The following is a 15,761-nucleotide window of genomic DNA, read 5'->3' as shown; positions in this document are numbered from 1 at the left end:
ACTTTATTTAATAAAGGAATGGGTTGATACGGTCAAAGAGAAAGTATTTTCTTTTGGTTTTTAAATCACTAATGTTGGTTCTTTAATTTTTTAATAATGAAAAATTTCACGTCATCGTCATTAGCTAACTCAGCTCTTAACGTGGGGTTATTAGGACCAAAAAGATAAAGACGATGCCTTTTATGCCTCAAATGAAAGTTCATGCCTTTCTTTTTGGGGACATTTGGAAAGTATGGTCAAATTTATCCTCAAAATATATCTAGTAAAATTTGAGCGATTTAGACAAGATTAGATGTCAATTTTGTAATTGTAAAAATTTAGCCGTTAATTTTTCCAATGATAAGGTGACTTCCTTCTTGCTAGAAGGGGAAGTTATTTTCCTTCGATTTAAACTTGTTGTTTTTCAGTCCATGGAAAACGTTTTCCATAGATCAATTAATTTTTCGTCATCCAAATACCGGAAAGTCCAAAAATAATTTCTCGAAAACAGTTTTCTTTCTGACAAAATGATCAAAAAACAAAATTAGGTTGGTAGTAAGGGGATTTGAACAAATAGTAAGGGTGAATCTAGAAAATTGCAGAATTTGACACCCCTTCGATTTCGACACCCCGCCAATCATTCATAACCAAACAGAGGTCACTTGAAAGTTGCAAGGGTTATTGTACCAACCGACCATTTCGGTTCTTGACATGATCACTACCTCATAAAGGGCTTGTCGCGTGGCATCAATCTGAGAGAGAGACCGTGTCGATGTCAGGGATCTATACAGATCGCAAGTGGATTGAGTAGCTACGGACTTTACGATATCTGCTCTTCGAGCAACATGAGAAACAAAAATATGATGGACTGTTTATATGCTCGATTTACATGGTAGGCTTCAAAATTTTGGATTTGTAGGTTTAGAATTCTATCAGGTACAAAGATTGTGTTGCATTCACACATATACCATGCTACAATCTTAACACCTAGTCACCATCATCCGGTGGAAAGAGGAAAACAATGTAGCATATGCACACTTGTATACCCCTTCACAATGGTACACATTGTCACTACTTGATCATAGGGTATATAGTTCCTATATATTGATTAAACCCTTCTAGTGTGCAAGCTGAATTATGGGGACTTCGTGATGGAGTCAAACTAGCTTAGAGCAGCTAAGTTAGAGATAGAGTGGTTGCACAATGTATCACTAATGTTGACACCGACTGACATCTACATATAGTGCTTGCTTACGAGTACATGCCTATCGTCATTTGTTACATAACTGACACGTAATAAACTGGTGCGTCGACTTGATTTTTAGAAGAATAGATAAGGTCTACAACACAACTACTCCTGACACAAACATAAAGCCATGCCGTTAGGTAAGCATCCGCCAAGAAGTTACCTTATGGTCTACAGACCATGGGGACAAATATCATTAGAATTATAATATGTGGATATCACTGTGGGAAACACACGATCTACGACCCAGATGTGCTTGATCTACATCTTCCATGCAATATACTATATTCTCTCCTCATCTGGAGAAAATACTATCTAAAATACAATTTGGCAACATATGAGCAGGTCTTCCTCATGCTAGTGCTTGGGAATAACTCTGTATATCCTTCTTTTATGCGACTTGCCGTGCAAGCAAATGAAGGAAAATAGAAGGTTCTTGCTTAGTACTACCCTCACAGCAAAAGAAGAAAGAAACAGGTCAATAGCAAGTCAATTAAAAGTCAGTCTACTAAGTTAGGATGAAGAAGACTACACGTCCTGAGGTCCAACTCCACAGTGACTTGGAAAAGAAACGTATTAATGTGAACATCGAGAAACTCAATAGCTGACTAACAACTGCTTTCTTACTGCTTCATAGGACCGATTGAAACTATATGTCCCAAAAAACTTCCCATCTACAATTACCCTTCTTTTGCTCTAAAAGAAGTCTTTCAATGAACTCCAAATTAGGCTTCCTCAAAATATTAGCATATAATGCTTTTCGTCGAATATTGTGAGCAATCTAATCCTCGTTTTTTTTATCGCTTGGTAGGAAGGGGAAACTGTACATGTCCAGAATCCCATTTACTGAGATTTGAACCCGTCCCTGACCCTCTCGGCCTTTTCCAGCGCTGCCATAAAAGCCAGTGCATAACACCAAGACAGATACCGCACAAATGTGTAGCAGCAACTGTTAATTGCTACTTGTTTATGCAACAAAAAGAAGTGATGATAATAAAACTTTTAATGACTACTTGGTAACACTTAATTGCTCCAAAAAACTTTTACTAAATATGGACTAACAAAGTAAGAATACCATCCTTACCAAAAAAAAAAAAAAGTAAGAATACCATAAACGCTACACACACGCACGCACGCAGAGAGAGGGAACCTAAATCTTTGAATGCCGGTTAAGGCAAAGCCGCAAAGCCAGGCAGAAGAAGAAGAAGAGAGAGATGAAGGTCCAACAGTGAAGAGAATGTCTGACTATTTCGAATGATCTTGGTGAAAAATAGATTGTTTGTATGAACGTAAGTGTGAAAAAGAACAGGCGTCTTGTTTGGGTAAAAACAAGTGGGAAAACGGCAGCCCGCGTCCAAGTCAAGTTCATGCTTTCGGAAATAATTGACCAAGAGAAATTCTCATGTGCCCTTTTTTCATCTTCCAATGAAAAATTAAAGAAGAACCCACCAATCAAGCAAGCCTTAAATGCAAAAGTTTGGAGCATAGTTAGCAGAAATGAAGTTCAACGAAATACAGCGATGTAGATATGGATGCGACAACCTGATTGTTTAAAGCTAAACAAAAGTAAAAAGTACTTTCTAATTTTCTCGTCAAAGTATAAAATATTATTTAGATTTCAGAAAATTATGAAAGAATCATAAATGAATGTTTACGTCATCAATTAAGTGTTTGAAGAATTTCAAATTTAAAAAAAGTTGAAGTGCCTAATTTGCAAAGATTTAGATTAAATAAAAAGTACAAAATATAACTGAATCCAGATAGACCCCTTAGAGGAATATGTTATAGTGACTAAATGTTGGCAACAAGAATAAAACTTGGCATCGAATGTGATATGCACCGACGAAAATCTCGTCTTTCATTTAAGAGGAAACCTTAAATGGTAAAGCTCATGTTTCATTGTGAAAATTCATCTTTAGGGATGAGAATGCAAATTTCGTTGCTAAAGCTTGAGCATCTCATGTCATGATGAAAACCCTGTTCAATCACTAAATACTGGACTTATGCCAACAGAATTCCAGTTCTGTCACCAAAAAGGTTTTGAGCAATGAAAAGATTCATCACAAAGGAGAATTTCAGCGGCAAAAATGACAACTTTGTCGCTAAGGTCCTCTCTTTAGTGGCAACGGTTGCTTGTTAAATTTCTTGGTTTCAAAATCCCAACTTGGCAACTTATAATGATCCATAAGATTCCAAGTTGAGTTCAGATAATAATACACGATGTTAAGGCCACCTATCGCAAAAAATGCAGCAAAAGTTCAATACCTTTGAAATTGGTCGATCCAATAGGAGCCCAAAACATGAGTCAATTGAAATGTCTACGAAATTCGCCTTCACATAAGAGCTCCTTTCACTCCAAACGGACACCTCACACATGCGCTGCCGCTATTTAATGGTAACTCAACTTGGTAATTGTAGATTTTAAATTCGCATTCTAATCGACAGTTTTGGTCATGGACTTTTTATTTTGAAATTTAGCCTCTGAAATTTGACGTACATATTTTTGACACAAAAAATGGCCAACATTGGATTATTATCAATAAAGTCCTCGACAGCAAATATAACAAAAGTTGTCCACAAGGGCCAGTTAAGTAGGTTCATCGACAGCCAACTATTGCAAATATTTTTGAGTGTTGGAGCTTGAAGATAAAGAAGATGGATCAACGTGAGTGCAAAACTGTTCGGTGGTAATGCCAATAATTTTGGGATTTGCAACCACTCGTTAATAATTATGGCTAGATAATAAGAGATTATGGGGAAAATTAAAAGTCATAAATCTATTGTACAACGATTAATTCAGTTCTAAATCTTTCCATTATGCAAATTTAGTCCTAAACATTTTGACCAATTATCAATATAGTCATAAACTTTTTGACAATTTATTAATTTAATCATTCTGGACAATTTTGGCCTCAAATCACTGACGTGGCAGTCTAGTTAGGGCTAGCCATCTTATATAGCACGTTTGATGCTAACAAAGACAATGGCATTTTTTTAAAAAATATTCTATTTTTTTTTCTTTTTTCCCTTTCTTTTTTCTTTCTCTATGTTGGTTTTTCCTTTTTTTTCCTTCGTTGGCCATCGGTGGTCCTTGTCAATGGCCGACTGAGGTCGCCGACCTCAAGTAACGGCCACCCATGCCCGATTTACAAGGGTAGCCCTTGCTAGCTCAGGCATAGGCATCCTTCGAACGAGGTCGGCAAGGGGCGAGGGAGGGCGGCCCATGCCTGAGGCTGACAGAGGTCCTCGCCATCGATAAGACCCGAAGATGGCAAAAAGAGGGAAAAAGGGAAAAAAGAAAAAGGAAAGGAAAGGAAAGGAAAGGAGTGGGTTGATACGGTCAAAGAGAAACTATTTTCTTTTGGTTTTTAAATCACTGATTTAGTTCTTCAAGTTTTTAATAATAAAAAATGTCATATCATCGTCATTAGTTGACTCACCTGCAACGTTAGGATTGTTTGGACCGAAAAGACAAAGACGATGCCTTTTATCCCTCAAATGAAAAGTTCATGCCTTTTTTTTTTGGATATTTGAAAAGTATGGCCAAATTTATCCTCAAAATATGTGTACTTAATTTTCTCAGCGATTTAGCCAAGATTAGATGTCAGTTTTGTAATTGTAACTGTTTAGCCATTAAGTTTTCAGTAATGCGGTGATTACCATCTTGCTAGAAGTAGAAGTTGTTTTCCTTCGATTTAAATTTGTTTTTTTTTTCAGTTCATGAAATACGTTTTCCGTAAATCAATTAACTTTCCGCCATCCAAACACCAGAAAGTCAGAAAATAATCTCTCAAAAATAGTTTTCCTTCGAACAAAATGACCTAAAAACAAAATTAGATGGGTAATACGGGGACTTGAACAAATGGTAAGGGTGAATCTGGAAAATTGCAGAATTTGACACCCCTTCAATTTCAACACCCTGCCAATCATTCAAATCCAGACAGAGGACACTTGAAATTTGCAAGGCTTATTGCCCTAACAAACCGTTTCCGTACTTGACATGATCATTTCCTAATAAAGGACTTGTCGTGTGGCATCAATATGAGAGAGAGACCGTGTTGGTGTTGGGGATCTATATAGATCGCGAGTGAATTGAGTAGTTACGACTTATCGACATACTTTGCGATATCTGCTTTCCGAGCAACAAGAGAAACAAAAATAGTTTGGACTGTTTATATGTTACATTGTAGGCTTCTAAATTTTGGATTCGTAGGTTTAGAAATCTATCGAGTACAAAGATTGTGTTGCATTCACGAATATACCATGCTACAATCTTAACACCTAGACACCATCCTCTGGTGGAAAGAGCAAAACAATGTAGCATATGCACACTTGTATACCCCTTCACAATGGTACTGATAGTCGCTCCTTGATCATAGAGTATATAGTTCATATATATTGATTTAAGTCTTCTAGTGTGGAAGCTGAATTATGGGGACTTAGCGATGGAGTCAATTTAGATTAGAGCAGCTAAGTTAGAGATAGAGTAGTCGCGCAATGTATAACTAATGTTAATACTGATTGACATTCACATACAGTGCTTGCTTATGAGTGCATGCCAATCGCCGTTCGTTACATAACTGACATGTAATAAATCGGTGTATCAATTTGATCTTTGGAAAAATATATAAGGTCTACAAGGCAACTACTCTTGACATAAACATAAGGCTACACCATTAGGTAAGCATCTGCCGAGAAGTGACCATATGTTCTATAGACCATGTGGACAAATATCATCTGAATTATAAATATATGATATCACCGTGGGAGTCACACGATCAACAGCCCAAATGTGCTTGATCTACATCATCCCTGCAATAGACAATATTCTCTCCTTATCCAGAGAATATGCTATCTAAAATACAATTTAGCAACATATGAGCATGTCTTCCTCATGCTAGTGTTTGTGAATAATTCTGCCTATCCTTCTTTTATGCGACTTCCCGTTCAAGCAGATGAATTAAGGAAAGTAGAAGGTTCTTGCTTAGTACTACCCCCAGAGCAAAAGAAGAAAGAGACATATCAATAGCAAGTCAATGAAAAGTCGGTCTACTAAGTTAGGATGAAGAAGACTACACGTCCTGAGGTCCAACTCCACAGTGACTTCGAAAGAAACGTATTAATGGATATGTTTGTTTCGCGGAAAATAAACGTTTTGGAAAACATTTTCCACAACATAATCGTTTGTATCTCTTTTAAAAATGATGAACGAAATTTTTTTTCATCATTTACAAAAAATTTTAGACATAAATTGTTGTCGATGATAAAAATATATTTGGATGACTAATTGTTTTAGTTGATACAAGCTTGCGAAACAAATGGACCCAATGTGAACATCAAGAAACTTAATAGCTGACCAACAACTGTTTTCTTACTGTCTCAAAAAACTTCCCATCTACAATCACCCTTCTTTTGCTCTAAAAGAAGTCTTTCATTGTACTCCGAATTAGGCTTCCATAACCTATAAGAATACAATGCTTTTCGCCGTATATTACGAGCAATATTCTAATCCTCGCTTGGTAAGAAGGGGATTTGAAACTGTACATGTGTAGAGTCCCATTTACGGAGATTTGAACCCGTCCCTGACCCTCTCCGCCATTTCCAGTGCTGCCACAAAAGCCAGTGCATAACACCGAGACAAAAACTGCACTAGTGTGTAGCAGCAACTGTCAACTGCTACTTGTTTATGCAACAAAAAGAAGTGATAATAATTAAACTTTTAATGACTACTTGTTAACACTTAACTGCTCCAAAAAGCTTTACTAAATATGGAGTAACAAAGAAAAATACCATAAACGCTACACACACGCAGAGAGAGGGAACCTGGATCTTTGAATGACGGTCGAGGCAGAGCCACAAACATGAGTGTGAAAAAGAACAGGCGTCTTGTTTGGGTAAAACTAAGTGGGAAAAGAACAGCCCGCGTCCAAGTCAAGTTCATGCTTTTCGAAATAATTGACCAAGAGAAATTCTCATGTGCCCTTTTTCCATCCTCCAAGGAAAAATTAAAGAAGAACCCACCAATCAAGCATGCCTCAAATGCGAAAGTTTGGAGCATAGTTAGCAGACAAGAAGTTCAATGAAATACACTGATGTAGATATGGTATCTTGTGGTAATAACAGAAGTAAAAAGTACTTTCTAATTTTCTCGTTAAAATTTAAAATATTATTCAGATTTCAAAAAATTATGAAAGATTAATATATGAATATTTATGTCAACATTTAAGTGTTTCAAGATAGACCCTTAAAAAGAATATGTTGCAGTGACTAATTGTTGGCAACCAGAATAAAACTTGGCATTGAAGGTGACCTACACCGACAAAAATTTTGCCTTTCAATTAAGAAAACCTTGAGGGTTTGAGCTAGTCTCACCCTCCTCTCCCATTGATTTTGTTGAAGTCTTTTTTTCTCTTTTTTTTTCTTTTCTGCCGATGTAAATTTGGGAGCTCTTTTCTCTCAATCTAATTCTAAATCTAAGAGTTTGAACTAGCCTGATTTAATTCTAGATATAGGAGCTTCTCTCTCCCGATTTATATCTGGGAGTTTAATAATGCTTTCGAGGATTCGATACTTCCGTGCTCTATATGTGTATAAGTCTTCTGTCTCCAGTTTCAATGATGTTTGTAGGAGCTTTGGTGCCTAGCTAAACCACAAATATTTGCTCTTTCATAAGTTAGATCTGCGTTTTTTCAACCAGTTTTGGCTGTCTCTGTACGGCGATGGTTTAGAAGAAGCTGAACCTAGGCAAGCACCGCCAACAGGCAACATTGTAGTTATTGGAGAAGGACTTTCTGGTGTGTGTTCATCACTAATGATGATACGAGATCCAGTAATTGGCCACTGATTATTTTGCTTGACAAATTCGTTTTTATGGAATGAGTATGTGCTTAACTTGACTGGTGCTCTATTGATCCTCCTTGTTTTCTGGATTTTGCTTTATTTTGTTGTATTCTACGCTTTGCTCTGCTTCGATTTTTTTTGTTATGAAAGTCAATGTATTTCTCGTGTGTCATTTTGAGCAATGAATACAATTTTCTTTTGACAAAAAAAATTAAGAAAACCTTTAATGGGATGAGAACGCAAATTTCGTTGCTAAAGCTTTGAGCATCTCATAATGAGAAATGAAAACCTTGCCAACAGATTTCCGGTTCCGTCACCAAAAAGGTTTTGAGCAATGAAAAGATTCATCACAAAGGGAAATTTCAGCGACAAAATGACAACTCTGTTCCTAAGGTCCTCTCTTTAGTGGGCACCGGTTGGTTGTTAAATTTCTTGGTTTCAAAATCACAACTTGGCAACTTATAATGATCCATAAGATTCCAAGTTGAGTTCAGATAATAATACACCTAATCAAGGCACAGGCCCACTATTGAGAAAAATGCAGTAAAAGTCCAATACTTTTGGAATTGGGCGATCCATTAGAAGCCCAAAACTTATCTTCTTGAACCCACCTTCATATAAGAGCTCCTTTCACTCCATACTGACACCTTACACACGCACTGCCATTATTTAATGGTATCTCAACTTGGTAATTGTAGATTTAAAACTCACGTTCTAATCGAAAAAACTGGTCACAGAGTTTTTGGTTTTAAATTTAGTCTCTGAAATTTGTCGTACATATTGTTGACACAAAAAAAATGACGAGCTTTGAATTATTATTGACAAGTAGCGAGTCGAGTCGATGAGGGTAAAACTTGGCCAAAACAAAGTCATCAATGAACATAATGATCCACAACTTGAAGGGAATCCATAACTTTTCAAGAAAGTCCTCGACCGCTAATATAACAAAAGTTATTGACAAGGGCCAGTTGAGTAGGTTCATCGATAGCCAGCTATTGCAAATTTTGTTGAGTGTTGGAGCTCGAAGATAAAGAAGATGGATCAACATGAGTGCAAAAGTGCTGGATGGTTATGCCTATATTCTTGGGATTTGCAACTACTTGTAGATAATCACTGCTAGATGATAGGAAACGGTGAAGAAAATTGTTTAAAAAGTCTTAAACTTATTATATGACAGACAATTCAGTCTTAAAAATTTCAATTGTGTTAATTTATTTCTAACATTTTTATCATTTGCCAATTTAGTAATAAACCTTCTGACGATTTACCAATTTAGTCGCTGACGTGGCAATTTAGCCAGGGCCGGCTATTTTAGATGGCATAGTTGGTACTGATGTGAACAATTTTTTTAATTATATTTTATTTATTTTTTTCTTTTCTTTTCCTTTGTTGTTTTTTCCCTTTTTCCCTTGGCAGTCCTCGTTAATGGCCAGCAAAGGTCACTGATCTCAGGCAACAGCCGCCCTCGCCTCATCTGCAAAGACAAACCTTGCATGCCCTGGCCTGGGCATCCTTTGTCCGAGGTTGATGAGGGCTAGCGGAGGGCGCCCTTCACCTGAGGCCGATGGAGGTTGCTGGCCATCGACAAGGCCCGGTGATGGCCGACATATGGAAAAAAGGAAAAAAAGAAAAAAAGAAAAAGAAAAAGAAAAGGAAAGAATGGGTTGATACAGTCAAAGAGAAACTATTTTCTTTTGATTTTAAATTACTAATGTTAGTTCTTTAATTTCTTAATAATAAAAATGCCATGTCATCGTCATTAGCTATCTGAGCTGCAACGTAGGATTGTTTGGACCGAAAAGATAAAAACAGTGCCTTTTATTCCTCGAGTAAAAGTTCGTGCCTTTTTTTTTTTGGGACATTTGGAAAGTATGGCCAAATTTATCCTCAAAGTATAAATACGTAATTTTTTTCCACAATTTAGCCAAGATTGATGTCAATTTTGTAATTGTAAAATTTAGCCATTAAATTCCATTATTACCCTCTTATCGAAAATCTGATTCTAAGTTAACAAATGGTCCTTAAGATAACCGTAGCCAATTTTATGTAGTTTTCCAAGTCCCTCCTAAAATGTTCAAATATTGAGGGATTCGGAGGGATTTGTGCAACTTAGGAAGAAAATTTCCTTCTCCCCTCTATTCTACTTAAAATGTCATAAAAAGATATTTAGCCTATTTTGCATACAATTTCGTTCTTTAGTCATTATCCGAATCATCTCGTTTTTCTCCTAATCACTCGGTCCAAAATGGGTGTGTGTTTATTTGAGAAATTATTTAAAAAGTCCTAAATTTATTGCACTTTTGCCAATTCAGTCATAAACCTTTTAATTTTGTGAAATGAGTCATGCGCATTTTTACGTTTTTCTAATTGAGTCCATTCGGCCAATTTTGGTTGGAAATCACTAATGTGGACGCCGGCTATCCTACGTGGCACGGCCGACGCTGACGTGGACAATGCCCGGCAATTGGCTAGAGAAAGAAACAAAGAAAAAAAGGAAAAATAAAATAAAAAATAAAAAATTGGAAAAAGTATTGAGATATTATTAAAATTGTCAACGTTAGCACCAATAGTGCCACATAGAGCAGTCGATGTCCATGTTAGCGATTTTCGACCAAAATTGACAGGATGGACACAATTGGCAAAACGTGAAAAAGTTTATAACTCAATTGGCAAAATTAAAAAGTTTATTACTGAACTGACAGAAGTACAATAGGTTTAGGACATTTTGGACAGTTTTTCCTATGTTTATCCTTGTCTATATTTAATGCGACTATTTGAGTAAGTCTTGTTCAAGGCTTCTAGCATCCCGGTTGGGAAGAAGCTTGCTTCGGTAGCATGCTTGCCTTTCTTCTTTAAGAAAAGTATTTTGCGTTTCATCGAAAGTCAGACTGTCGGTGAGGCCGATAATGAGGCACGGAAGACAGTATTAAGAAATGGAATTGTTTTGCCAGATAGCAGCAGTAATCAAATCGTACTGTTTTTATGCCAAGTCGAATGAACTATACAGAACGACACTAAACATCAACCACGGCTTCGACCGTCATCAAAAAAGAGAAAGCAATCGCATCAAATCTGCACGCGAAGCTTATTAACATGGATGCGGCGTCGGAAGAGGTGAAGGTTAGAACTTATTGAGCATTCAACAACAAAGCAGAAGAAGATGACGAGGATGCGGCATCGGAAGAGGTGAAGGTTGTGGATCCGGTTCGGTAACTTCCTCCGCCATCCGAGCTAGTTGTTGTGTTGTAGCACGACATGAGCGATAAGTTCGACACATCCGAGGGTGGTGCGAGATAGGTTGGCACAGGTGCCTTTGCTGGGAGAATCGGTGGCGGTAGGTCAAAATTCAAGACAGTTATCACTTCTCTCACCGAAGGTCGAAGCGTGTAATCAGGGTGCGCACACCAAAGTCCCACGATCATCAAGCACTCCATTTGTTTCTTATCGAAATTACCGCATAGTTTTGGATCGGCCACATCGAGTAGCTTTCCAACACCATACAGCTCCCAAAACCATTCCACAAGACGCATACGACCCTCTGCTTCTTTCGGCTCAAAAACTTTTCTTCCATATGCTATTTCCAGTAGGACGACGCCGAAGCTATAAACATCTGACTCTTTACTAGCTCTTCCAGTATAAATGCATTCCGGAGCCAAATAACGCATTGTTCCTGCCAAGACAGTCGTTTGCGCCCCTTGGCATGGTCAACTAGCCTAGCCAAGCCGAAATCGCCCAATTTCGCATTGAAATATGAGTCAAGCATGATGTTGCTGGATTTGATATCTCGGTGCACCAGGCATTGGTCCCATTCCTCATGGAGGTACAACAATGCCGATGCCAAGCCCTGAGCGATCTTGTACCTCGTTTCCCACGACAACAGCGTCTTGTCTTTGAATAGATGCGAATCCAAGCTACCATTGGACATGAATTCGTAGACGAGGAGGAGTTCTTTCTTGTCATGGCACCAACCCTGTAGCCGCACCAAGTTCCGATGCCTCAGTTGAATGGCAACACTTGAATGGCTGTCATCTAGGTAACCTTCATAAACCCTTCCAAAACCACCTTCACCGAGTAATCGGTCATTTGTGAAATTGTCCGTTGCCACAGCCAATTCTGCGTAAGAAAACTTCTTCGGTCCAGCAACCTTACCAAATTCTTCTTCCATTGGCATGACATCATTGTCATCGTGGTTGTCTCTTGTTTCACTCGTGTGATTTACACCTTTCTTCAACCGATGTCTAGACAAGGTAATGCCGAAAATGAGACTAATCAACAGAAAGGCACTTAATGATCCGATGACAGGCCATATCCATGATTTGCCCTTTTTTTCAGAAGGCGAGTATGTCGGCACGATAGACTGATTGAAGTTTTCATTCAATTCGATTTGCAAACTAGAATTAAAGCTCCATGAGTAAATACTATGTATCTCGAATGCAGACCCTGTTGTAGCAGAGAAGCCGATAGTCACCCATTCCGGCAAATACTCGGTCAAGTTAACGATGAAAGAAAGGCTAGACTGGTTTTTGATCAAACTCCCATCACTTTCATCATCAATCAACAATACACTCAAATTCTGCACGCTGGAGTCATAAGCAATAGTAGCATGAACTCGTCCTCCACTTTGAATTCTATTCCATTTCCAGGGATCGGTCGTGACAGAATTCACAGATTTGATGTCAATACCAATATGCTCGTACGGCGCATCCCACAAATTAGCATAAGTATCAAATTCCACAGCAGCAAAAGAAGCATAGCTGGAGTCTGAATCGTTACTTTGTGTACTTACGAGAAACAAGTTGCCACCTCCCGAATATGGTGGGATGTAGGATCCATTGGAAGCCAGAAAGAAAGAAATTCCATCGGCGTAATCGGAACTGTTTAGTGAGTTGATCGCAAACGAGAACTGAGTAGTGAAATCTGCTACGTTCCCCGTGGCTTTGTCCCAGAGATGAATTGGGCTCCCGTAGGTTGCTCGCCCTGCGCTTCCACTGGAGGCCTTGTCTCGCTGGTTGACAGTGAGCTGGAGGCTAGGATCAGAAGCATATGCATCGCCTTTATATGATATGTTGTGGATGTTTGGATTGAAACTCGGGAAATCGAAGGCGGTGGTGCTAAAAGACACCGTCGATGTGGCGAGCAGGACGAATAGAATGGCCATGACCATTACTGAAGCCAGGACAATCATGAGTTTCGAATGCAAGTTCTCTGAGCTATGGAAGTTCACCATTGAGAGAGGTCGATGGACAACAGGGAAGCACAAAAATGCCATTCTCTATGCGATGGATACCTGTTGATACCAGCCAAAGTAGTCGAGTTGCTTTCACTTATTGAATTTTTTATGTACCTTGGTCTTTGTTTAATCGTCAACTAATCTCTCTCGCTCTCGGTTTCACACCGTAAAATCGTTTGCTTGACTTGTAAAGTCTTCGCCCACTTGATATGCCTCCATGAATACGCGCATGAAATCTGAATCCCGCTGATTCTGGTCGCCCATACAATCAGAATCTTGGTTTCCATAAGTAGAGCTTTATCCGTTGTAATGCATACTTGTCGTAATGTTTGATTGTCAATCAATTTGATTGAGTTTGAGACAATAAAAACTTTCCTTCCGTGAAATCCATACCAGATCACTAGCTGTTATTTTTCGTTCTGAGTTCTGCGTCTGCGTCTGAATAATTTCAGCGCCTGCATCTGAAGAATTTCTGCGTCTAAAGAAATTCTGCGTCTGCGTCTGAATAAATTCTGCATTTGAACTTTCTCGTTCTAAGTCTGAATTTCTCGTTCTGAGTCTGAATCTCTTTTGCTTGAAGTTCTTTCACAATCTGAACACGAACTAGATCAAGATTGACATATGCTTTTCTTTCAAAAATAACTTCCTGAATCAAAATACTTCAAAGCATTTATCAAACTTAGAAAACACTCATGGACAATTTTGTCAACTTCAAAATCTATTGGGAATTTTCCTTAACAATCTCCCCCTTTTTTATGGTGACAAAACTTCCATGCAGATATATAGATTTTGAGATAATTTTGAAAAATATGACCAAGCATATAATGTAGCAGATATTCAAGATATCATATATGATCATAGTAATTTGATATGGGATTTTTTATACTCATTTTTTGAATAAGACAAGGAGTATGACAAAATCTGAACCGTAAAAGAAATGAATCATAGTCTGTCTCCTTTTATTTGTATCCAATAATCTGCATATCAAACCAAATCATATCTGCGTATTTGAGCATATCAAAGCATATCATATCTGCATCAAAGCATATCATATCTGCATATTTCTCCCCCTTTTTGTCAGCATCACAAAAAGATATATGCATAAAATTCCTTAATGATCATGACAATATATGGAAGTATAATCAAAACTCAATATTATGCATCAATTAACCACTAAGTACATATGCATATTTACATTCTCTCCCCCTTTTTGTCATAATCAAGAAGCGATAATAATGAAAAGGGTATCACGCAGAGAATATAAACTGAACTCATTTTCACATACTATCTTCAAAATATATTTGGCATGAAACACAATCTCCAAAAACATCAATGAATATATATATATATATATATATATATATATATATATATTCAATATAACTCATGTTCAAATATCACATATATATATATATATATATATATATATCAATGAACACGCATGCAGATAATAAATTTCACAATCTTTTTGTTATAATAAACGATTATATAAATAATAGATTTGTTAATGACAAAAAGTAAGGGAAATATAAGAAATACTAACCCGGATTGTGTAGAACTTAGCAAGTTCTAACATACATTACCTTTTCTTTCATAGTAATCAAGAGTGGGCAAAAATTAAATTGACTTTCATACTTGATTTACGCTCCCCCTCAATTTGATACCATTTTGACTCTCCCCCTTTCTTTTGCATTTTTCACTTTTTGCTTTTCACCTTTTTGTTTTTCTCCCCCTGTCATCAAGACAGCTTTTGCGAATGGCTTTCATTGCTACTTGTGCACGTTGAACATATTGTTGTTCCTCTATTTTCTTTGTAACAGCAACATCCGCCACATTTGTTTGCATTTTGAAATTTGAGAAAGAAATTTGTTTTCTTCCATCAAGCTTATCTCGGATTCAAACTGCATAAACTCAACAAACTTTTTGCACAAAATTTGCAGTTAAAGATATAATATCTCACATAATATGTAATGCCTTTTCTTTAGCAATTAAAATAATATCAAATATTTAAACCCGAAGCAACTTATCCTTTCATAAGACACATGAAGTGTTTGCTCATTGTGTTTTGACATGCCTCCAATAATTTGTCAGAATATTGCATAAAGGAGAAATTTTTTATCCTTCGGAAATGTTGCAGAATCTCCCCGATTGTGGGATCAAGCTTTCCAAACTTCACAAGGAAAGATTCTTTTACATCCTGCAAATACTTGTAAGAGAGATAATAATCTTTGCAAAATATAGAGAATGTCACGTACATACCTTGCTCTGGTTTGCGGATCAAACTTGCTAATTAAAAAAAATCTTCTAAGAATACAGCAAGTGATTCAAGATTGTAGGAATTTTCCTTAAGCGTGAATCTCATAAGCATAAAGATTATATGACATTAACGAATTTCGCAAAAGAAATGTAGCTATTTCAAGCATTAAATATATGCAATATCTTACACACATAGCAACAAATATTACC

At 37.2% G+C, this 15,761-nt stretch overlaps 1 pseudogene; it reads right to left on the bottom strand.

The window, feature by feature from the left end:
- Nucleotides 1-11,107: 11,107 nt before the first annotated feature.
- LOC115684277 (L-type lectin-domain containing receptor kinase IX.1-like) lies at nucleotides 11,108-13,396 on the bottom strand (annotated as a pseudogene).
- Between the last annotated feature and the right edge of the window lie 2,365 nt (nucleotides 13,397-15,761).

This window comes from Syzygium oleosum, unplaced genomic scaffold (genome assembly GCF_021117445.2).
Source record: "Syzygium oleosum isolate NSW1041296 unplaced genomic scaffold, Sole_v2.1 Sole_v2.27, whole genome shotgun sequence".
Classification (NCBI taxonomy): domain Eukaryota; kingdom Viridiplantae; phylum Streptophyta; class Magnoliopsida; order Myrtales; family Myrtaceae; genus Syzygium; species Syzygium oleosum.
This window is presented reverse-complemented; position numbering and strand designations above follow the sequence as displayed.